The following is a 17,715-nucleotide window of genomic DNA, read 5'->3' on the forward strand; positions in this document are numbered from 1 at the left end:
TACGCTTACAATTCACCGGTGAAAGTCGAAATTCCGGACCGAGGGTGAAATTTACGATTTTACCCTTCCCCCGTTCACCTTGTCGGAATTTCGCCGATCACTCTTCCGAAACCGTCCCAACGCGAAGATCGCGAAAAGTTATTAGGAATTCATATATTTTATGTGATTTTTGGTGCACCGAAGACGTAGTTATGGCTTTTGGGAGTCGCGGCGTTGATTCTTATATAGATAATGCGCGCTAATGCTTGCGGATGCGATCATACCAGCACTAATGCACCGGATCCCATCAGAACTCCGAAGTTAAGCGTGCTTGGGCGAGAGTAGTACTAGGATGGGTGACCTCCTGGGAAGTCCTCGTGTTGCATCCCTCTTTTTTTGCGAATTATTTTTTTCGGAGGCCGAAACGATGGAATTTCACCAAAAATCGCTCCGAGCCTTGTTCAAATGCTCGTTTACGCTTACAATTCACCGGTGAAAGTCGAAATTCCGGAACGAGGGCGAAATTTACGATTTTACCCTTCCCCCGTTCACCTTGTCGGAATTTCGCCGATCACTCTTCCGAAACCGTCCCAACGCGAATATCGCGAAAAGTTATTAGGAATTCATATATTTTATGTGATTTTTGGTGCACCGAAGACGTAGTTATGGCTTTTGGGAGTCGCGGCGTTGATTCTTATATAGATAATGCGCGCTAATGCTTGCGGATGCGATCATACCAGCACTAATGCACCGGATCCCATCAGAACTCCGAAGTTAAGCGTGCTTGGGCGAGAGTAGTACTAGGATGGGTGACCTCCTGGGAAGTCCTCGTGTTGCATCCCTCTTTTTTTGCGAATTATTTTTTTCGGAGGCCGAAACGATGGAATTTCACCAAAAATCGCTCCGAGTCTTGTTCAAATGCCCGTTTACGCTTACAATTCACCGGTGAAAGTCGAAATTCCGGACCGAGGGTGAAATTTACGATTTTACCCTTCCCCCGTTCACCTTGTCGGAATTTCGCCGATCACTCTTCCGAAACCGTCCCAACGCGAAGATCGCGAAAAGTTATTAGGAATTCATATATTTTATGTGATTTTTGGTGCACCGAAGACGTAGTTATGGCTTTTGGGAGTCGCGGCGTTGATTCTTATATAGATAATGCGCGCTAATGCTTGCGGATGCGATCATACCAGCACTAATGCACCGGATCCCATCAGAACTCCGAAGTTAAGCGTGCTTGGGCGAGAGTAGTACTAGGATGGGTGACCTCCTGGGAAGTCCTCGTGTTGCATCCCTCTTTTTTTGCGAATTATTTTTTTCGGAGGCCGAAACGATGGAATTTCACCAAAAATCGCTCAGAGTCTTGTTCAAATGCTCGTTTACGCTTACAATTCACCGGTGAAAGTCGAAATTCCGGAACGAGGGCGAAATTTACGATTTTACCCTTCCCCCGTTCACCTTGTCGGAATTTCGCCGATCACTCTTCCGAAACCGTCCCAACGCGAAGATTGCGAAAAGTTATTAGGAATTCATATATTTTATGTGATTTTTGGTGCACCGAAGACGTAGTTATGGCTTTTGGGAGTCGCGGCGTTGATTCTTATATAGATAATGCGCGCTAATGCTTGCGGATGTGATCATACCAGCACTAATGCACCGGATCCCATCAGAACTCCGAAGTTAAGCGTGCTTGGGCGAGAGTAGTACTAGGATGGGTGACCTCCTGGGAAGTCCTCGTGTTGCATCCCTCTTTTTTTGCGAATTATTTTTTTCGGAGGCCGAAACGATGGAATTTCACCAAAAATCGCTCCGAGTCTTGTTCAAATGCCCGTTTACGTTTACAATTCACCGGTGAAAGTCGAAATTCCGGACCGAAGGTGAAATTTACGATTTTACCCTTCCCCCGTTCACCTTGTCGGAATTTCCCCGATCACTCTTCCGAAACCGTCCCAACGCGAAGATCGCGAAAAGTTATTAGGAATTCATATATTTTATGTGATTTTTGGTGCACCGAAGACGTAGTTATGGCTTTTGGGAGTCGCGGCGTTGATTCTTATATAGATAATGCGCGCTAATGCTTGCGGATGCGATCATACTAGCACTAATGCACCGGATCCCATCAGAACTCCGAAGTTAAGCGTGCTTGGGCGAGAGTAGTACTAGGATGGGTGACCTCCTGGGAAGTCCTCGTGTTGCATCCCTCTTTTTTTGCGAATTATTTTTTTCGGAGGCCGAAACGATGGAATTTCACCAAATATCGCTCCGAGTCTTGTTCAAATGCCCGTTTACGCTTACAATTCACCGGTGAAAGTCGAAATTCCGGACCGAGGGTGAAATTTACGATTTTACCCTTCCCCCGTTCACCTTGTCGGAATTTCGCCGATCACTCTTCCGAAACCGTCCCAACGCGAAGATCGCGAAAAGTTATTAGGAATTCATATATTTTATGTGATTTTTGGTGCACCGAAGACGTAGTTATGGCTTTTGGGAGTCGCGGCGTTGATTCTTATATAGATAATGCGCGCTAATGCTTGCGGATGCGATCATACCAGCACTAATGCACCGGATCCCATCAGAACTCCGAAGTTAAGCGTGCTTGGGCGAGAGTAGTACTAGGATGGGTGACCTCCTGGGAAGTCCTCGTGTTGCATCCCTCTTTTTTTGCGAATTATTTTTTTCGGAGGCCGAAACGATGGAATTTCAACAAAAATCGCTCAGAGTCTTGTTCAAATGCCCGTTTACGCTTACAATTCACCGGTGAAAGTCGAAATTCCGGACCGAGGGCAAAATTTACGATTTTACCCTTCCCCCGTTCACCTTGTCGGAATTTCGCCGATCACTCTTCCGAAACCGTCCCAACGCGAAGATTGCGAAAAGTTATTAGGAATTCATATATTTTATGTGATTTTTGGTGCACCGAAGACGTAGTTATGGCTTTTGGGAGTCGCGGCGTTGATTCTTATATAGATAATGCGCGCTAATGCTTGCGGATGCGATCATACCAGCACTAATGCACCGGATCCCATCAGAACTCCGAAGTTAAGCGTGCTTGGGCGAGAGTAGTACTAGGATGGGTGACCTCCTGGGAAGTCCTCGTGTTGCATCCCTCTTTTTTTGCGAATTATTTTTTTCGGAGACCGAAACGATGGAATTTCATCAAATATCGCTCCGAGCCTTGTTCAAATGCGCGTTTACGCATACAATTCACCGGTGAAAGTCGAAATTCCGGACCGAGGGTGAAATTTACGATTATACCCTTCCCCCGTTCACCTTGTCGGAATTTCGCCGATCACTCTTCCGAAACCGTCCCAACGCGAAGATCGCGAAAAGTTATTAGGAATTCATATATTTTATGTGATTTTTGGTGCACCGAGGACGTAGTTATGGATTTTGGGAGTCGCGGCGTTGATTCTTATATAGATAATGCGCGCTAATGCTTGCGGATGTGATCATACCAGCACTAATGCACCGGATCCCATCAGAACTCCGAAGTTAAGCGTGCTTGGGCGAGAGTAGTACTAGGATGGGTGACCTCCTGGGAAGTCCTCGTGTTGCATCCCTCTTTTTTTGCGAATTATTTTTTTCGGAGGCCGAAACGATGGAATTTCAACAAAAATCGCTCCGAGTCTTGTTCAATTGCCCGTTTACGCTTACAATTCACCGGTGAAAGTCGAAATTCCGGACCGAGGGTGATATTTACGATTTTACCCTTCCCCCGTTCACCTTGTCGGAATTTCGCCGATCACTCTTCCGAAACCGTCCCAACGCGAAGATCGCGAAAAGTTATTAGGAATTCATATATTTTATGTGATTTTTGGTGCACCGAAGACGTAGTTATGGCTTTTGGGAGTCGCGGCGTTGATTCTTATATAGATAATGCGCGCTAATGCTTGCGGATGCGATCATACCAGCACTAATGCACCGGATCCCATCAGAACTCCGAAGTTAAGCGTGCTTGGGCGAGAGTAGTACTAGGATGGGTGACCTCCTGGGAAGTCCTCGTGTTGCATCCCTCTTTTTTTGCGAATTATTTTTTTCGGAGGCCGAAACGATGGAATTTCACCAAAAATCGCTCCGAGCCTTGTTCAAATGCTCGTTTACGCTTACAATTCACCGGTGAAAGTCGAAATTCCGGAACGAGGGCGAAATTTACGATTTTACCCTTCCCCCGTTCACCTTGTCGGAATTTCGCCGATCACTCTTCCGAAACCGTCCCAACGCGAATATCGCGAAAAGTTATTAGGAATTCATATATTTTATGTGATTTTTGGTGCACCGAAGACGTAGTTATGGCTTTTGGGAGTCGCGGCGTTGATTCTTATATAGATAATGCGCGCTAATGCTTGCGGATGCGATCATACCAGCACTAATGCACCGGATCCCATCAGAACTCCGAAGTTAAGCGTGCTTGGGCGAGAGTAGTACTAGGATGGGTGACCTCCTGGGAAGTCCTCGTGTTGCATCCCTCTTTTTTTGCGAATTATTTTTTTCGGAGGCCGAAACGATGGAATTTCACCAAAAATCGCTCCGAGTCTTGTTCAAATGCCCGTTTACGCTTACAATTCACCGGTGAAAGTCGAAATTCCGGACCGAGGGTGAAATTTACGATTTTACCCTTCCCCCGTTCACCTTGTCGGAATTTCGCCGATCACTCTTCCGAAACCGTCCCAACGCGAAGATCGCGAAAAGTTATTAGGAATTCATATATTTTATGTGATTTTTGGTGCACCGAAGACGTAGTTATGGCGTTTGGGAGTCGCGGCGTTGATTCTTATATAGATAATGCGCGCTAATGCTTGCGGATGCGATCATACCAGCACTAATGCACCGGATCCCATCAGAACTCCGAAGTTAAGCGTGCTTGGGCGAGAGTAGTACTAGGATGGGTGACCTCCTGGGAAGTCCTCGTGTTGCATCCCTCTTTTTTTGCGAATTATTTTTTTCGGAGGCCGAAACGATGGAATTTCACCAAAAATCGCTCAGAGTCTTGTTCAAATGCTCGTTTACGCTTACAATTCACCGGTGAAAGTCGAAATTCCGGAACGAGGGCGAAATTTACGATTTTACCCTTCCCCCGTTCACCTTGTCGGAATTTCGCCGATCACTCTTCCGAAACCGTCCCAACGCGAAGATTGCGAAAAGTTATTAGGAATTCATATATTTTATGTGATTTTTGGTGCACCGAAGACGTAGTTATGGCTTTTGGGAGTCGCGGCGTTGATTCTTATATAGATAATGCGCGCTAATGCTTGCGGATGTGATCATACCAGCACTAATGCACCGGATCCCATCAGAACTCCGAAGTTAAGCGTGCTTGGGCGAGAGTAGTACTAGGATGGGTGACCTCCTGGGAAGTCCTCGTGTTGCATCCCTCTTTTTTTGCGAATTATTTTTTTCGGAGGCCGAAACGATGGAATTTCACCAAAAATCGCTCCGAGTCTTGTTCAAATGCCCGTTTACGCTTACAATTCACCGGTGAAAGTCGAAATTCCGGACCGAAGGTGAAATTTACGATTTTACCCTTCCCCCGTTCACCTTGTCGGAATTTCCCCGATCACTCTTCCGAAACCGTCCCAACGCGAAGATCGCGAAAAGTTATTAGGAATTCATATATTTTATGTGATTTTTGGTGCACCGAAGACGTAGTTATGGCTTTTGGGAGTCGCGGCGTTGATTCTTATATAGATAATGCGCGCTAATGCTTGCGGATGCGATCATACCAGCACTAATGCACCGGATCCCATCAGAACTCCGAAGTTAAGCGTGCTTGGGCGAGAGTAGTACTAGGATGGGTGACCTCCTGGGAAGTCCTCGTGTTGCATCCCTCTTTTTTTGCGAATTATTTTTTTCGGAGGCCGAAACGATGGAATTTCACCAAAAATCGCTCCGAGTCTTGTTCAAATGCCCGTTTACGTTTACAATTCACCGGTGAAAGTCGAAATTCCGGACCGAAGGTGAAATTTACGATTTTACCCTTCCCCCGTTCACCTTGTCGGAATTTCCCCGATCACTCTTCCGAAACCGTCCCAACGCGAAGATCGCGAAAAGTTATTAGGAATTCATATATTTTATGTGATTTTTGGTGCACCGAAGACGTAGTTATGGCTTTTGGGAGTCGCGGCGTTGATTCTTATATAGATAATGCGCGCTAATGCTTGCGGATGCGATCATACTAGCACTAATGCACCGGATCCCATCAGAACTCCGAAGTTAAGCGTGCTTGGGCGAGAGTAGTACTAGGATGGGTGACCTCCTGGGAAGTCCTCGTGTTGCATCCCTCTTTTTTTGCGAATTATTTTTTTCGGAGGCCGAAACGATGGAATTTCACCAAATATCGCTCCGAGTCTTGTTCAAATGCCCGTTTACGCTTACAATTCACCGGTGAAAGTCGAAATTCCGGACCGAGGGTGAAATTTACGATTTTACCCTTCCCCCGTTCACCTTGTCGGAATTTCGCCGATCACTCTTCCGAAACCGTCCCAACGCGAAGATCGCGAAAAGTTATTAGGAATTCATATATTTTATGTGATTTTTGGTGCACCGAAGACGTAGTTATGGCTTTTGGGAGTCGCGGCGTTGATTCTTATATAGATAATGCGCGCTAATGCTTGCGGATGCGATCATACCAGCACTAATGCACCGGATCCCATCAGAACTCCGAAGTTAAGCGTGCTTGGGCGAGAGTAGTACTAGGATGGGTGACCTCCTGGGAAGTCCTCGTGTTGCATCCCTCTTTTTTTGCGAATTATTTTTTTCGGAGGCCGAAACGATGGAATTTCACCAAAAATCGCTCCGAGCCTTGTTCAAATGCTCGTTTACGCTTACAATTCACCGGTGAAAGTCGAAATTCCGGAACGAGGGCGAAATTTACGATTTTACCCTTCCCCCGTTCACCTTGTCGGAATTTCGCCGATCACTCTTCCGAAACCGTCCCAACGCGAATATCGCGAAAAGTTATTAGGAATTCATATATTTTATGTGATTTTTGGTGCACCGAAGACGTAGTTATGGCTTTTGGGAGTCGCGGCGTTGATTCTTATATAGATAATGCGCGCTAATGCTTGCGGATGCGATCATACCAGCACTAATGCACCGGATCCCATCAGAACTCCGAAGTTAAGCGTGCTTGGGCGAGAGTAGTACTAGGATGGGTGACCTCCTGGGAAGTCCTCGTGTTGCATCCCTCTTTTTTTGCGAATTATTTTTTTCGGAGGCCGAAACGATGGAATTTCACCAAAAATCGCTCCGAGTCTTGTTCAAATGCCCGTTTACGCTTACAATTCACCGGTGAAAGTCGAAATTCCGGACCGAGGGTGAAATTTACGATTTTACCCTTCCCCCGTTCACCTTGTCGGAATTTCGCCGATCACTCTTCCGAAACCGTCCCAACGCGAAGATCGCGAAAAGTTATTAGGAATTCATATATTTTATGTGATTTTTGGTGCACCGAAGACGTAGTTATGGCGTTTGGGAGTCGCGGCGTTGATTCTTATATAGATAATGCGCGCTAATGCTTGCGGATGCGATCATACCAGCACTAATGCACCGGATCCCATCAGAACTCCGAAGTTAAGCGTGCTTGGGCGAGAGTAGTACTAGGATGGGTGACCTCCTGGGAAGTCCTCGTGTTGCATCCCTCTTTTTTTGCGAATTATTTTTTTCGGAGGCCGAAACGATGGAATTTCACCAAAAATCGCTCAGAGTCTTGTTCAAATGCTCGTTTACGCTTACAATTCACCGGTGAAAGTCGAAATTCCGGAACGAGGGCGAAATTTACGATTTTACCCTTCCCCCGTTCACCTTGTCGGAATTTCGCCGATCACTCTTCCGAAACCGTCCCAACGCGAAGATTGCGAAAAGTTATTAGGAATTCATATATTTTATGTGATTTTTGGTGCACCGAAGACGTAGTTATGGCTTTTGGGAGTCGCGGCGTTGATTCTTATATAGATAATGCGCGCTAATGCTTGCGGATGTGATCATACCAGCACTAATGCACCGGATCCCATCAGAACTCCGAAGTTAAGCGTGCTTGGGCGAGAGTAGTACTAGGATGGGTGACCTCCTGGGAAGTCCTCGTGTTGCATCCCTCTTTTTTTGCGAATTATTTTTTTCGGAGGCCGAAACGATGGAATTTCACCAAAAATCGCTCCGAGTCTTGTTCAAATGCCCGTTTACGCTTACAATTCACCGGTGAAAGTCGAAATTCCGGACCGAAGGTGAAATTTACGATTTTACCCTTCCCCCGTTCACCTTGTCGGAATTTCCCCGATCACTCTTCCGAAACCGTCCCAACGCGAAGATCGCGAAAAGTTATTAGGAATTCATATATTTTATGTGATTTTTGGTGCACCGAAGACGTAGTTATGGCTTTTGGGAGTCGCGGCGTTGATTCTTATATAGATAATGCGCGCTAATGCTTGCGGATGCGATCATACCAGCACTAATGCACCGGATCCCATCAGAACTCCGAAGTTAAGCGTGCTTGGGCGAGAGTAGTACTAGGATGGGTGACCTCCTGGGAAGTCCTCGTGTTGCATCCCTCTTTTTTTGCGAATTATTTTTTTCGGAGGCCGAAACGATGGAATTTCACCAAAAATCGCTCCGAGTCTTGTTCAAATGCCCGTTTACGTTTACAATTCACCGGTGAAAGTCGAAATTCCGGACCGAAGGTGAAATTTACGATTTTACCCTTCCCCCGTTCACCTTGTCGGAATTTCCCCGATCACTCTTCCGAAACCGTCCCAACGCGAAGATCGCGAAAAGTTATTAGGAATTCATATATTTTATGTGATTTTTGGTGCACCGAAGACGTAGTTATGGCTTTTGGGAGTCGCGGCGTTGATTCTTATATAGATAATGCGCGCTAATGCTTGCGGATGCGATCATACTAGCACTAATGCACCGGATCCCATCAGAACTCCGAAGTTAAGCGTGCTTGGGCGAGAGTAGTACTAGGATGGGTGACCTCCTGGGAAGTCCTCGTGTTGCATCCCTCTTTTTTTGCGAATTATTTTTTTCGGAGGCCGAAACGATGGAATTTCACCAAATATCGCTCCGAGTCTTGTTCAAATGCCCGTTTACGCTTACAATTCACCGGTGAAAGTCGAAATTCCGGACCGAGGGTGAAATTTACGATTTTACCCTTCCCCCGTTCACCTTGTCGGAATTTCGCCGATCACTCTTCCGAAACCGTCCCAACGCGAAGATCGCGAAAAGTTATTAGGAATTCATATATTTTATGTGATTTTTGGTGCACCGAAGACGTAGTTATGGCTTTTGGGAGTCGCGGCGTTGATTCTTATATAGATAATGCGCGCTAATGCTTGCGGATGCGATCATACCAGCACTAATGCACCGGATCCCATCAGAACTCCGAAGTTAAGCGTGCTTGGGCGAGAGTAGTACTAGGATGGGTGACCTCCTGGGAAGTCCTCGTGTTGCATCCCTCTTTTTTTGCGAATTATTTTTTTCGGAGACCGAAACGATGGAATTTCATCAAATATCGCTCCGAGCCTTGTTCAAATGCGCGTTTACGCATACAATTCACCGGTGAAAGTCGAAATTCCGGACCGAGGGTGAAATTTACGATTATACCCTTCCCCCGTTCACCTTGTCGGAATTTCGCCGATCACTCTTCCGAAACCGTCCCAACGCGAAGATCGCGAAAAGTTATTAGGAATTCATATATTTTATGTGATTTTTGGTGCACCGAGGACGTAGTTATGGATTTTGGGAGTCGCGGCGTTGATTCTTATATAGATAATGCGCGCTAATGCTTGCGGATGTGATCATACCAGCACTAATGCACCGGATCCCATCAGAACTCCGAAGTTAAGCGTGCTTGGGCGAGAGTAGTACTAGGATGGGTGACCTCCTGGGAAGTCCTCGTGTTGCATCCCTCTTTTTTTGCGAATTATTTTTTTCGGAGGCCGAAACGATGGAATTTCAACAAAAATCGCTCCGAGTCTTGTTCAATTGCCCGTTTACGCTTACAATTCACCGGTGAAAGTCGAAATTCCGGACCGAGGGTGATATTTACGATTTTACCCTTCCCCCGTTCACCTTGTCGGAATTTCGCCGATCACTCTTCCGAAACCGTCCCAACGCGAAGATCGCGAAAAGTTATTAGGAATTCATATATTTTATGTGATTTTTGGTGCACCGAAGACGTAGTTATGGCTTTTGGGAGTCGCGGCGTTGATTCTTATATAGATAATGCGCGCTAATGCTTGCGGATGCGATCATACCAGCACTAATGCACCGGATCCCATCAGAACTCCGAAGTTAAGCGTGCTTGGGCGAGAGTAGTACTAGGATGGGTGACCTCCTGGGAAGTCCTCGTGTTGCATCCCTCTTTTTTTGCGAATTATTTTTTTCGGAGGCCGAAACGATGGAATTTCACCAAAAATCGCTCCGAGCCTTGTTCAAATGCTCGTTTACGCTTACAATTCACCGGTGAAAGTCGAAATTCCGGAACGAGGGCGAAATTTACGATTTTACCCTTCCCCCGTTCACCTTGTCGGAATTTCGCCGATCACTCTTCCGAAACCGTCCCAACGCGAATATCGCGAAAAGTTATTAGGAATTCATATATTTTATGTGATTTTTGGTGCACCGAAGACGTAGTTATGGCTTTTGGGAGTCGCGGCGTTGATTCTTATATAGATAATGCGCGCTAATGCTTGCGGATGCGATCATACCAGCACTAATGCACCGGATCCCATCAGAACTCCGAAGTTAAGCGTGCTTGGGCGAGAGTAGTACTAGGATGGGTGACCTCCTGGGAAGTCCTCGTGTTGCATCCCTCTTTTTTTGCGAATTATTTTTTTCGGAGGCCGAAACGATGGAATTTCACCAAAAATCGCTCCGAGTCTTGTTCAAATGCCCGTTTACGCTTACAATTCACCGGTGAAAGTCGAAATTCCGGACCGAGGGTGAAATTTACGATTTTACCCTTCCCCCGTTCACCTTGTCGGAATTTCGCCGATCACTCTTCCGAAACCGTCCCAACGCGAAGATCGCGAAAAGTTATTAGGAATTCATATATTTTATGTGATTTTTGGTGCACCGAAGACGTAGTTATGGCGTTTGGGAGTCGCGGCGTTGATTCTTATATAGATAATGCGCGCTAATGCTTGCGGATGCGATCATACCAGCACTAATGCACCGGATCCCATCAGAACTCCGAAGTTAAGCGTGCTTGGGCGAGAGTAGTACTAGGATGGGTGACCTCCTGGGAAGTCCTCGTGTTGCATCCCTCTTTTTTTGCGAATTATTTTTTTCGGAGGCCGAAACGATGGAATTTCACCAAAAATCGCTCAGAGTCTTGTTCAAATGCTCGTTTACGCTTACAATTCACCGGTGAAAGTCGAAATTCCGGAACGAGGGCGAAATTTACGATTTTACCCTTCCCCCGTTCACCTTGTCGGAATTTCGCCGATCACTCTTCCGAAACCGTCCCAACGCGAAGATTGCGAAAAGTTATTAGGAATTCATATATTTTATGTGATTTTTGGTGCACCGAAGACGTAGTTATGGCTTTTGGGAGTCGCGGCGTTGATTCTTATATAGATAATGCGCGCTAATGCTTGCGGATGTGATCATACCAGCACTAATGCACCGGATCCCATCAGAACTCCGAAGTTAAGCGTGCTTGGGCGAGAGTAGTACTAGGATGGGTGACCTCCTGGGAAGTCCTCGTGTTGCATCCCTCTTTTTTTGCGAATTATTTTTTTCGGAGGCCGAAACGATGGAATTTCACCAAAAATCGCTCCGAGTCTTGTTCAAATGCCCGTTTACGCTTACAATTCACCGGTGAAAGTCGAAATTCCGGACCGAAGGTGAAATTTACGATTTTACCCTTCCCCCGTTCACCTTGTCGGAATTTCCCCGATCACTCTTCCGAAACCGTCCCAACGCGAAGATCGCGAAAAGTTATTAGGAATTCATATATTTTATGTGATTTTTGGTGCACCGAAGACGTAGTTATGGCTTTTGGGAGTCGCGGCGTTGATTCTTATATAGATAATGCGCGCTAATGCTTGCGGATGCGATCATACCAGCACTAATGCACCGGATCCCATCAGAACTCCGAAGTTAAGCGTGCTTGGGCGAGAGTAGTACTAGGATGGGTGACCTCCTGGGAAGTCCTCGTGTTGCATCCCTCTTTTTTTGCGAATTATTTTTTTCGGAGGCCGAAACGATGGAATTTCACCAAAAATCGCTCCGAGTCTTGTTCAAATGCCCGTTTACGTTTACAATTCACCGGTGAAAGTCGAAATTCCGGACCGAAGGTGAAATTTACGATTTTACCCTTCCCCCGTTCACCTTGTCGGAATTTCCCCGATCACTCTTCCGAAACCGTCCCAACGCGAAGATCGCGAAAAGTTATTAGGAATTCATATATTTTATGTGATTTTTGGTGCACCGAAGACGTAGTTATGGCTTTTGGGAGTCGCGGCGTTGATTCTTATATAGATAATGCGCGCTAATGCTTGCGGATGCGATCATACTAGCACTAATGCACCGGATCCCATCAGAACTCCGAAGTTAAGCGTGCTTGGGCGAGAGTAGTACTAGGATGGGTGACCTCCTGGGAAGTCCTCGTGTTGCATCCCTCTTTTTTTGCGAATTATTTTTTTCGGAGGCCGAAACGATGGAATTTCACCAAATATCGCTCCGAGTCTTGTTCAAATGCCCGTTTACGCTTACAATTCACCGGTGAAAGTCGAAATTCCGGACCGAGGGTGAAATTTACGATTTTACCCTTCCCCCGTTCACCTTGTCGGAATTTCGCCGATCACTCTTCCGAAACCGTCCCAACGCGAAGATCGCGAAAAGTTATTAGGAATTCATATATTTTATGTGATTTTTGGTGCACCGAAGACGTAGTTATGGCTTTTGGGAGTCGCGGCGTTGATTCTTATATAGATAATGCGCGCTAATGCTTGCGGATGCGATCATACCAGCACTAATGCACCGGATCCCATCAGAACTCCGAAGTTAAGCGTGCTTGGGCGAGAGTAGTACTAGGATGGGTGACCTCCTGGGAAGTCCTCGTGTTGCATCCCTCTTTTTTTGCGAATTATTTTTTTCGGAGGCCGAAACGATGGAATTTCAACAAAAATCGCTCAGAGTCTTGTTCAAATGCCCGTTTACGCTTACAATTCACCGGTGAAAGTCGAAATTCCGGACCGAGGGCAAAATTTACGATTTTACCCTTCCCCCGTTCACCTTGTCGGAATTTCGCCGATCACTCTTCCGAAACCGTCCCAACGCGAAGATTGCGAAAAGTTATTAGGAATTCATATATTTTATGTGATTTTTGGTGCACCGAAGACGTAGTTATGGCTTTTGGGAGTCGCGGCGTTGATTCTTATATAGATAATGCGCGCTAATGCTTGCGGATGCGATCATACCAGCACTAATGCACCGGATCCCATCAGAACTCCGAAGTTAAGCGTGCTTGGGCGAGAGTAGTACTAGGATGGGTGACCTCCTGGGAAGTCCTCGTGTTGCATCCCTCTTTTTTTGCGAATTATTTTTTTCGGAGACCGAAACGATGGAATTTCATCAAATATCGCTCCGAGCCTTGTTCAAATGCGCGTTTACGCATACAATTCACCGGTGAAAGTCGAAATTCCGGACCGAGGGTGAAATTTACGATTATACCCTTCCCCCGTTCACCTTGTCGGAATTTCGCCGATCACTCTTCCGAAACCGTCCCAACGCGAAGATCGCGAAAAGTTATTAGGAATTCATATATTTTATGTGATTTTTGGTGCACCGAGGACGTAGTTATGGATTTTGGGAGTCGCGGCGTTGATTCTTATATAGATAATGCGCGCTAATGCTTGCGGATGTGATCATACCAGCACTAATGCACCGGATCCCATCAGAACTCCGAAGTTAAGCGTGCTTGGGCGAGAGTAGTACTAGGATGGGTGACCTCCTGGGAAGTCCTCGTGTTGCATCCCTCTTTTTTTGCGAATTATTTTTTTCGGAGGCCGAAACGATGGAATTTCAACAAAAATCGCTCCGAGTCTTGTTCAATTGCCCGTTTACGCTTACAATTCACCGGTGAAAGTCGAAATTCCGGACCGAGGGTGATATTTACGATTTTACCCTTCCCCCGTTCACCTTGTCGGAATTTCGCCGATCACTCTTCCGAAACCGTCCCAACGCGAAGATCGCGAAAAGTTATTAGGAATTCATATATTTTATGTGATTTTTGGTGCACCGAAGACGTAGTTATGGCTTTTGGGAGTCGCGGCGTTGATTCTTATATAGATAATGCGCGCTAATGCTTGCGGATGCGATCATACCAGCACTAATGCACCGGATCCCATCAGAACTCCGAAGTTAAGCGTGCTTGGGCGAGAGTAGTACTAGGATGGGTGACCTCCTGGGAAGTCCTCGTGTTGCATCCCTCTTTTTTTGCGAATTATTTTTTTCGGAGGCCGAAACGATGGAATTTCACCAAAAATCGCTCCGAGCCTTGTTCAAATGCTCGTTTACGCTTACAATTCACCGGTGAAAGTCGAAATTCCGGAACGAGGGCGAAATTTACGATTTTACCCTTCCCCCGTTCACCTTGTCGGAATTTCGCCGATCACTCTTCCGAAACCGTCCCAACGCGAATATCGCGAAAAGTTATTAGGAATTCATATATTTTATGTGATTTTTGGTGCACCGAAGACGTAGTTATGGCTTTTGGGAGTCGCGGCGTTGATTCTTATATAGATAATGCGCGCTAATGCTTGCGGATGCGATCATACCAGCACTAATGCACCGGATCCCATCAGAACTCCGAAGTTAAGCGTGCTTGGGCGAGAGTAGTACTAGGATGGGTGACCTCCTGGGAAGTCCTCGTGTTGCATCCCTCTTTTTTTGCGAATTATTTTTTTCGGAGGCCGAAACGATGGAATTTCACCAAAAATCGCTCCGAGTCTTGTTCAAATGCCCGTTTACGCTTACAATTCACCGGTGAAAGTCGAAATTCCGGACCGAGGGTGAAATTTACGATTTTACCCTTCCCCCGTTCACCTTGTCGGAATTTCGCCGATCACTCTTCCGAAACCGTCCCAACGCGAAGATCGCGAAAAGTTATTAGGAATTCATATATTTTATGTGATTTTTGGTGCACCGAAGACGTAGTTATGGCGTTTGGGAGTCGCGGCGTTGATTCTTATATAGATAATGCGCGCTAATGCTTGCGGATGCGATCATACCAGCACTAATGCACCGGATCCCATCAGAACTCCGAAGTTAAGCGTGCTTGGGCGAGAGTAGTACTAGGATGGGTGACCTCCTGGGAAGTCCTCGTGTTGCATCCCTCTTTTTTTGCGAATTATTTTTTTCGGAGGCCGAAACGATGGAATTTCACCAAAAATCGCTCAGAGTCTTGTTCAAATGCTCGTTTACGCTTACAATTCACCGGTGAAAGTCGAAATTCCGGAACGAGGGCGAAATTTACGATTTTACCCTTCCCCCGTTCACCTTGTCGGAATTTCGCCGATCACTCTTCCGAAACCGTCCCAACGCGAAGATTGCGAAAAGTTATTAGGAATTCATATATTTTATGTGATTTTTGGTGCACCGAAGACGTAGTTATGGCTTTTGGGAGTCGCGGCGTTGATTCTTATATAGATAATGCGCGCTAATGCTTGCGGATGTGATCATACCAGCACTAATGCACCGGATCCCATCAGAACTCCGAAGTTAAGCGTGCTTGGGCGAGAGTAGTACTAGGATGGGTGACCTCCTGGGAAGTCCTCGTGTTGCATCCCTCTTTTTTTGCGAATTATTTTTTTCGGAGGCCGAAACGATGGAATTTCACCAAAAATCGCTCCGAGTCTTGTTCAAATGCCCGTTTACGCTTACAATTCACCGGTGAAAGTCGAAATTCCGGACCGAAGGTGAAATTTACGATTTTACCCTTCCCCCGTTCACCTTGTCGGAATTTCCCCGATCACTCTTCCGAAACCGTCCCAACGCGAAGATCGCGAAAAGTTATTAGGAATTCATATATTTTATGTGATTTTTGGTGCACCGAAGACGTAGTTATGGCTTTTGGGAGTCGCGGCGTTGATTCTTATATAGATAATGCGCGCTAATGCTTGCGGATGCGATCATACCAGCACTAATGCACCGGATCCCATCAGAACTCCGAAGTTAAGCGTGCTTGGGCGAGAGTAGTACTAGGATGGGTGACCTCCTGGGAAGTCCTCGTGTTGCATCCCTCTTTTTTTGCGAATTATTTTTTTCGGAGGCCGAAACGATGGAATTTCACCAAATATCGCTCCGAGTCTTGTTCAAATGCCCGTTTACGCTTACAATTCACCGGTGAAAGTCGAAATTCCGGACCGAGGGTGAAATTTACGATTTTACCCTTCCCCCGTTCACCTTGTCGGAATTTCGCCGATCACTCTTCCGAAACCGTCCCAACGCGAAGATCGCGAAAAGTTATTAGGAATTCATATATTTTATGTGATTTTTGGTGCACCGAAGACGTAGTTATGGCTTTTGGGAGTCGCGGCGTTGATTCTTATATAGATAATGCGCGCTAATGCTTGCGGATGCGATCATACCAGCACTAATGCACCGGATCCCATCAGAACTCCGAAGTTAAGCGTGCTTGGGCGAGAGTAGTACTAGGATGGGTGACCTCTTGGGAAGTCCTCGTGTTGCATCCCTCTTTTTTTGCGAATTATTTTTTTCGGAGGCCGAAACGATGGAATTTCAACAAAAATCGCTCAGAGTCTTGTTCAAATGCCCGTTTACGCTTACAATTCACCGGTGAAAGTCGAAATTCCGGACCGAGGGCAAAATTTACGATTTTACCCTTCCCCCGTTCACCTTGTCGGAATTTCGCCGATCACTCTTCCAAAACCGTCCCAACGCGAAGATTGCGAAAAGTTATTAGGAATTCATATATTTTATGTGATTTTTGGTGCACCGAAGACGTAGTTATGGCTTTTGGGAGTCGCGGCGTTGATTCTTATATAGATAATGCGCGCTAATGCTTGCGGATGCGATCATACCAGCACTAATGCACCGGATCCCATCAGAACTCCGAAGTTAAGCGTGCTTGGGCGAGAGTAGTACTAGGATGGGTGACCTCCTGGGAAGTCCTCGTGTTGCATCCCTCTTTTTTTGCGAATTATTTTTTTCGGAGACCGAAACGATGGAATTTCATCAAATATCGCTCCGAGCCTTGTTCAAATGCGCGTTTACGCATACAATTCACCGGTGAAAGTCGAAATTCCGGACCGAGGGTGAAATTTACGATTTTACCCTTCCCCCGTTCACCTTGTCGGAATTTCGCCGATCACTCTTCCGAAACCGTCCCAACGCGAAGATCGCGAAAAGTTATTAGGAATTCATATATTTTATGTGATTTTTGGTGCACCGAGGACGTAGTTATGGATTTTGGGAGTCGCGGCGTTGATTCTTATATAGATAATGCGCGCTAATGCTTGCGGATGTGATCTTACCAGCACTAATGCACCGGATCCCATCAGAACTCCGAAGTTAAGCGTGCTTGGGCGAGAGTAGTACTAGGATGGGTGACCTCCTGGGAAGTCCTCGTGTTGCATCCCTCTTTTTTTGCGAATTATTTTTTTCGGAGGCCGAAACGATGGAATTTCAACAAAAATCGCTCCGAGTCTTGTTCAATTTCCCGTTTACGCTTACAATTCACCGGTGAAAGTCGAAATTCCGGACCGAGGGTGA

The 17,715-nt window shown here is 46.2% G+C and overlaps 39 non-coding genes across 39 annotated transcripts; all 39 read left to right on the plus strand.

Annotated features, from left to right (window-relative positions):
* Positions 1-249: 249 nt before the first annotated feature.
* On the plus strand, positions 250-368 carry LOC149396828 (5S ribosomal RNA). The gene has a single exon (XR_016299573.1). It is a non-coding gene; the product is annotated as a 5S ribosomal RNA (ribosomal RNA).
* A 334-nt stretch (positions 369-702) lies between these two features.
* On the plus strand, positions 703-821 carry LOC149396829 (5S ribosomal RNA). The gene has a single exon (XR_016299574.1). It is a non-coding gene; the product is annotated as a 5S ribosomal RNA (ribosomal RNA).
* Positions 822-1,155: 334 nt separating this feature from the next.
* Positions 1,156-1,274, plus strand: LOC149396830 (5S ribosomal RNA). The gene has a single exon (XR_016299575.1). It is a non-coding gene; the product is annotated as a 5S ribosomal RNA (ribosomal RNA).
* A 334-nt stretch (positions 1,275-1,608) lies between these two features.
* LOC149396831 (5S ribosomal RNA) lies at positions 1,609-1,727 on the plus strand. Its single transcript, XR_016297689.1, has one exon. It is a non-coding gene; the product is annotated as a 5S ribosomal RNA (ribosomal RNA).
* Positions 1,728-2,061: 334 nt separating this feature from the next.
* LOC149396832 (5S ribosomal RNA) lies at positions 2,062-2,180 on the plus strand. Its single transcript, XR_016297879.1, has one exon. It is a non-coding gene; the product is annotated as a 5S ribosomal RNA (ribosomal RNA).
* A 334-nt stretch (positions 2,181-2,514) lies between these two features.
* LOC149396833 (5S ribosomal RNA) lies at positions 2,515-2,633 on the plus strand. The gene has a single exon (XR_016299576.1). It is a non-coding gene; the product is annotated as a 5S ribosomal RNA (ribosomal RNA).
* A 334-nt stretch (positions 2,634-2,967) lies between these two features.
* On the plus strand, positions 2,968-3,086 carry LOC149396834 (5S ribosomal RNA). Its single transcript, XR_016299577.1, has one exon. It is a non-coding gene; the product is annotated as a 5S ribosomal RNA (ribosomal RNA).
* A 334-nt stretch (positions 3,087-3,420) lies between these two features.
* On the plus strand, positions 3,421-3,539 carry LOC149396835 (5S ribosomal RNA). Its single transcript, XR_016297690.1, has one exon. It is a non-coding gene; the product is annotated as a 5S ribosomal RNA (ribosomal RNA).
* A 334-nt stretch (positions 3,540-3,873) lies between these two features.
* On the plus strand, positions 3,874-3,992 carry LOC149396836 (5S ribosomal RNA). Its single transcript, XR_016299578.1, has one exon. It is a non-coding gene; the product is annotated as a 5S ribosomal RNA (ribosomal RNA).
* Positions 3,993-4,326: 334 nt separating this feature from the next.
* Positions 4,327-4,445, plus strand: LOC149396837 (5S ribosomal RNA). Its single transcript, XR_016299579.1, has one exon. It is a non-coding gene; the product is annotated as a 5S ribosomal RNA (ribosomal RNA).
* A 334-nt stretch (positions 4,446-4,779) lies between these two features.
* On the plus strand, positions 4,780-4,898 carry LOC149396838 (5S ribosomal RNA). Its single transcript, XR_016299580.1, has one exon. It is a non-coding gene; the product is annotated as a 5S ribosomal RNA (ribosomal RNA).
* A 334-nt stretch (positions 4,899-5,232) lies between these two features.
* LOC149396839 (5S ribosomal RNA) lies at positions 5,233-5,351 on the plus strand. The gene has a single exon (XR_016297693.1). It is a non-coding gene; the product is annotated as a 5S ribosomal RNA (ribosomal RNA).
* A 334-nt stretch (positions 5,352-5,685) lies between these two features.
* Positions 5,686-5,804, plus strand: LOC149396840 (5S ribosomal RNA). The gene has a single exon (XR_016299581.1). It is a non-coding gene; the product is annotated as a 5S ribosomal RNA (ribosomal RNA).
* A 334-nt stretch (positions 5,805-6,138) lies between these two features.
* LOC149396841 (5S ribosomal RNA) lies at positions 6,139-6,257 on the plus strand. Its single transcript, XR_016297880.1, has one exon. It is a non-coding gene; the product is annotated as a 5S ribosomal RNA (ribosomal RNA).
* Positions 6,258-6,591: 334 nt separating this feature from the next.
* LOC149396842 (5S ribosomal RNA) lies at positions 6,592-6,710 on the plus strand. Its single transcript, XR_016299582.1, has one exon. It is a non-coding gene; the product is annotated as a 5S ribosomal RNA (ribosomal RNA).
* A 334-nt stretch (positions 6,711-7,044) lies between these two features.
* Positions 7,045-7,163, plus strand: LOC149396843 (5S ribosomal RNA). The gene has a single exon (XR_016299584.1). It is a non-coding gene; the product is annotated as a 5S ribosomal RNA (ribosomal RNA).
* A 334-nt stretch (positions 7,164-7,497) lies between these two features.
* Positions 7,498-7,616, plus strand: LOC149396844 (5S ribosomal RNA). Its single transcript, XR_016299585.1, has one exon. It is a non-coding gene; the product is annotated as a 5S ribosomal RNA (ribosomal RNA).
* Positions 7,617-7,950: 334 nt separating this feature from the next.
* Positions 7,951-8,069, plus strand: LOC149396845 (5S ribosomal RNA). The gene has a single exon (XR_016297694.1). It is a non-coding gene; the product is annotated as a 5S ribosomal RNA (ribosomal RNA).
* A 334-nt stretch (positions 8,070-8,403) lies between these two features.
* LOC149396846 (5S ribosomal RNA) lies at positions 8,404-8,522 on the plus strand. Its single transcript, XR_016299586.1, has one exon. It is a non-coding gene; the product is annotated as a 5S ribosomal RNA (ribosomal RNA).
* A 334-nt stretch (positions 8,523-8,856) lies between these two features.
* On the plus strand, positions 8,857-8,975 carry LOC149396847 (5S ribosomal RNA). The gene has a single exon (XR_016297881.1). It is a non-coding gene; the product is annotated as a 5S ribosomal RNA (ribosomal RNA).
* Positions 8,976-9,309: 334 nt separating this feature from the next.
* LOC149396848 (5S ribosomal RNA) lies at positions 9,310-9,428 on the plus strand. Its single transcript, XR_016299587.1, has one exon. It is a non-coding gene; the product is annotated as a 5S ribosomal RNA (ribosomal RNA).
* A 334-nt stretch (positions 9,429-9,762) lies between these two features.
* Positions 9,763-9,881, plus strand: LOC149396849 (5S ribosomal RNA). Its single transcript, XR_016297695.1, has one exon. It is a non-coding gene; the product is annotated as a 5S ribosomal RNA (ribosomal RNA).
* Positions 9,882-10,215: 334 nt separating this feature from the next.
* On the plus strand, positions 10,216-10,334 carry LOC149396850 (5S ribosomal RNA). Its single transcript, XR_016299588.1, has one exon. It is a non-coding gene; the product is annotated as a 5S ribosomal RNA (ribosomal RNA).
* A 334-nt stretch (positions 10,335-10,668) lies between these two features.
* LOC149396851 (5S ribosomal RNA) lies at positions 10,669-10,787 on the plus strand. Its single transcript, XR_016299589.1, has one exon. It is a non-coding gene; the product is annotated as a 5S ribosomal RNA (ribosomal RNA).
* A 334-nt stretch (positions 10,788-11,121) lies between these two features.
* Positions 11,122-11,240, plus strand: LOC149396852 (5S ribosomal RNA). Its single transcript, XR_016299590.1, has one exon. It is a non-coding gene; the product is annotated as a 5S ribosomal RNA (ribosomal RNA).
* A 334-nt stretch (positions 11,241-11,574) lies between these two features.
* On the plus strand, positions 11,575-11,693 carry LOC149396853 (5S ribosomal RNA). Its single transcript, XR_016297696.1, has one exon. It is a non-coding gene; the product is annotated as a 5S ribosomal RNA (ribosomal RNA).
* Positions 11,694-12,027: 334 nt separating this feature from the next.
* On the plus strand, positions 12,028-12,146 carry LOC149396854 (5S ribosomal RNA). Its single transcript, XR_016299591.1, has one exon. It is a non-coding gene; the product is annotated as a 5S ribosomal RNA (ribosomal RNA).
* Positions 12,147-12,480: 334 nt separating this feature from the next.
* On the plus strand, positions 12,481-12,599 carry LOC149396855 (5S ribosomal RNA). The gene has a single exon (XR_016297882.1). It is a non-coding gene; the product is annotated as a 5S ribosomal RNA (ribosomal RNA).
* Positions 12,600-12,933: 334 nt separating this feature from the next.
* On the plus strand, positions 12,934-13,052 carry LOC149396856 (5S ribosomal RNA). Its single transcript, XR_016299592.1, has one exon. It is a non-coding gene; the product is annotated as a 5S ribosomal RNA (ribosomal RNA).
* A 334-nt stretch (positions 13,053-13,386) lies between these two features.
* On the plus strand, positions 13,387-13,505 carry LOC149396857 (5S ribosomal RNA). The gene has a single exon (XR_016299593.1). It is a non-coding gene; the product is annotated as a 5S ribosomal RNA (ribosomal RNA).
* A 334-nt stretch (positions 13,506-13,839) lies between these two features.
* On the plus strand, positions 13,840-13,958 carry LOC149396858 (5S ribosomal RNA). The gene has a single exon (XR_016297697.1). It is a non-coding gene; the product is annotated as a 5S ribosomal RNA (ribosomal RNA).
* Positions 13,959-14,292: 334 nt separating this feature from the next.
* On the plus strand, positions 14,293-14,411 carry LOC149396859 (5S ribosomal RNA). The gene has a single exon (XR_016299595.1). It is a non-coding gene; the product is annotated as a 5S ribosomal RNA (ribosomal RNA).
* Positions 14,412-14,745: 334 nt separating this feature from the next.
* LOC149396860 (5S ribosomal RNA) lies at positions 14,746-14,864 on the plus strand. Its single transcript, XR_016299596.1, has one exon. It is a non-coding gene; the product is annotated as a 5S ribosomal RNA (ribosomal RNA).
* A 334-nt stretch (positions 14,865-15,198) lies between these two features.
* Positions 15,199-15,317, plus strand: LOC149396861 (5S ribosomal RNA). The gene has a single exon (XR_016299597.1). It is a non-coding gene; the product is annotated as a 5S ribosomal RNA (ribosomal RNA).
* A 334-nt stretch (positions 15,318-15,651) lies between these two features.
* Positions 15,652-15,770, plus strand: LOC149396862 (5S ribosomal RNA). Its single transcript, XR_016297698.1, has one exon. It is a non-coding gene; the product is annotated as a 5S ribosomal RNA (ribosomal RNA).
* A 334-nt stretch (positions 15,771-16,104) lies between these two features.
* On the plus strand, positions 16,105-16,223 carry LOC149396863 (5S ribosomal RNA). The gene has a single exon (XR_016299598.1). It is a non-coding gene; the product is annotated as a 5S ribosomal RNA (ribosomal RNA).
* Positions 16,224-16,557: 334 nt separating this feature from the next.
* LOC149396864 (5S ribosomal RNA) lies at positions 16,558-16,676 on the plus strand. Its single transcript, XR_016297608.1, has one exon. It is a non-coding gene; the product is annotated as a 5S ribosomal RNA (ribosomal RNA).
* A 334-nt stretch (positions 16,677-17,010) lies between these two features.
* LOC149396865 (5S ribosomal RNA) lies at positions 17,011-17,129 on the plus strand. Its single transcript, XR_016299599.1, has one exon. It is a non-coding gene; the product is annotated as a 5S ribosomal RNA (ribosomal RNA).
* Positions 17,130-17,463: 334 nt separating this feature from the next.
* LOC149396866 (5S ribosomal RNA) lies at positions 17,464-17,582 on the plus strand. Its single transcript, XR_016298320.1, has one exon. It is a non-coding gene; the product is annotated as a 5S ribosomal RNA (ribosomal RNA).
* Positions 17,583-17,715: the final 133 nt, after the last annotated feature.

Source organism: Urtica dioica, chromosome 5 (genome assembly GCF_054948205.1).
Source record: "Urtica dioica subsp. dioica isolate 48M chromosome 5, U.dioica_male_clone48M_v1_H2, whole genome shotgun sequence".
Taxonomy (NCBI): domain Eukaryota; kingdom Viridiplantae; phylum Streptophyta; class Magnoliopsida; order Rosales; family Urticaceae; genus Urtica; species Urtica dioica.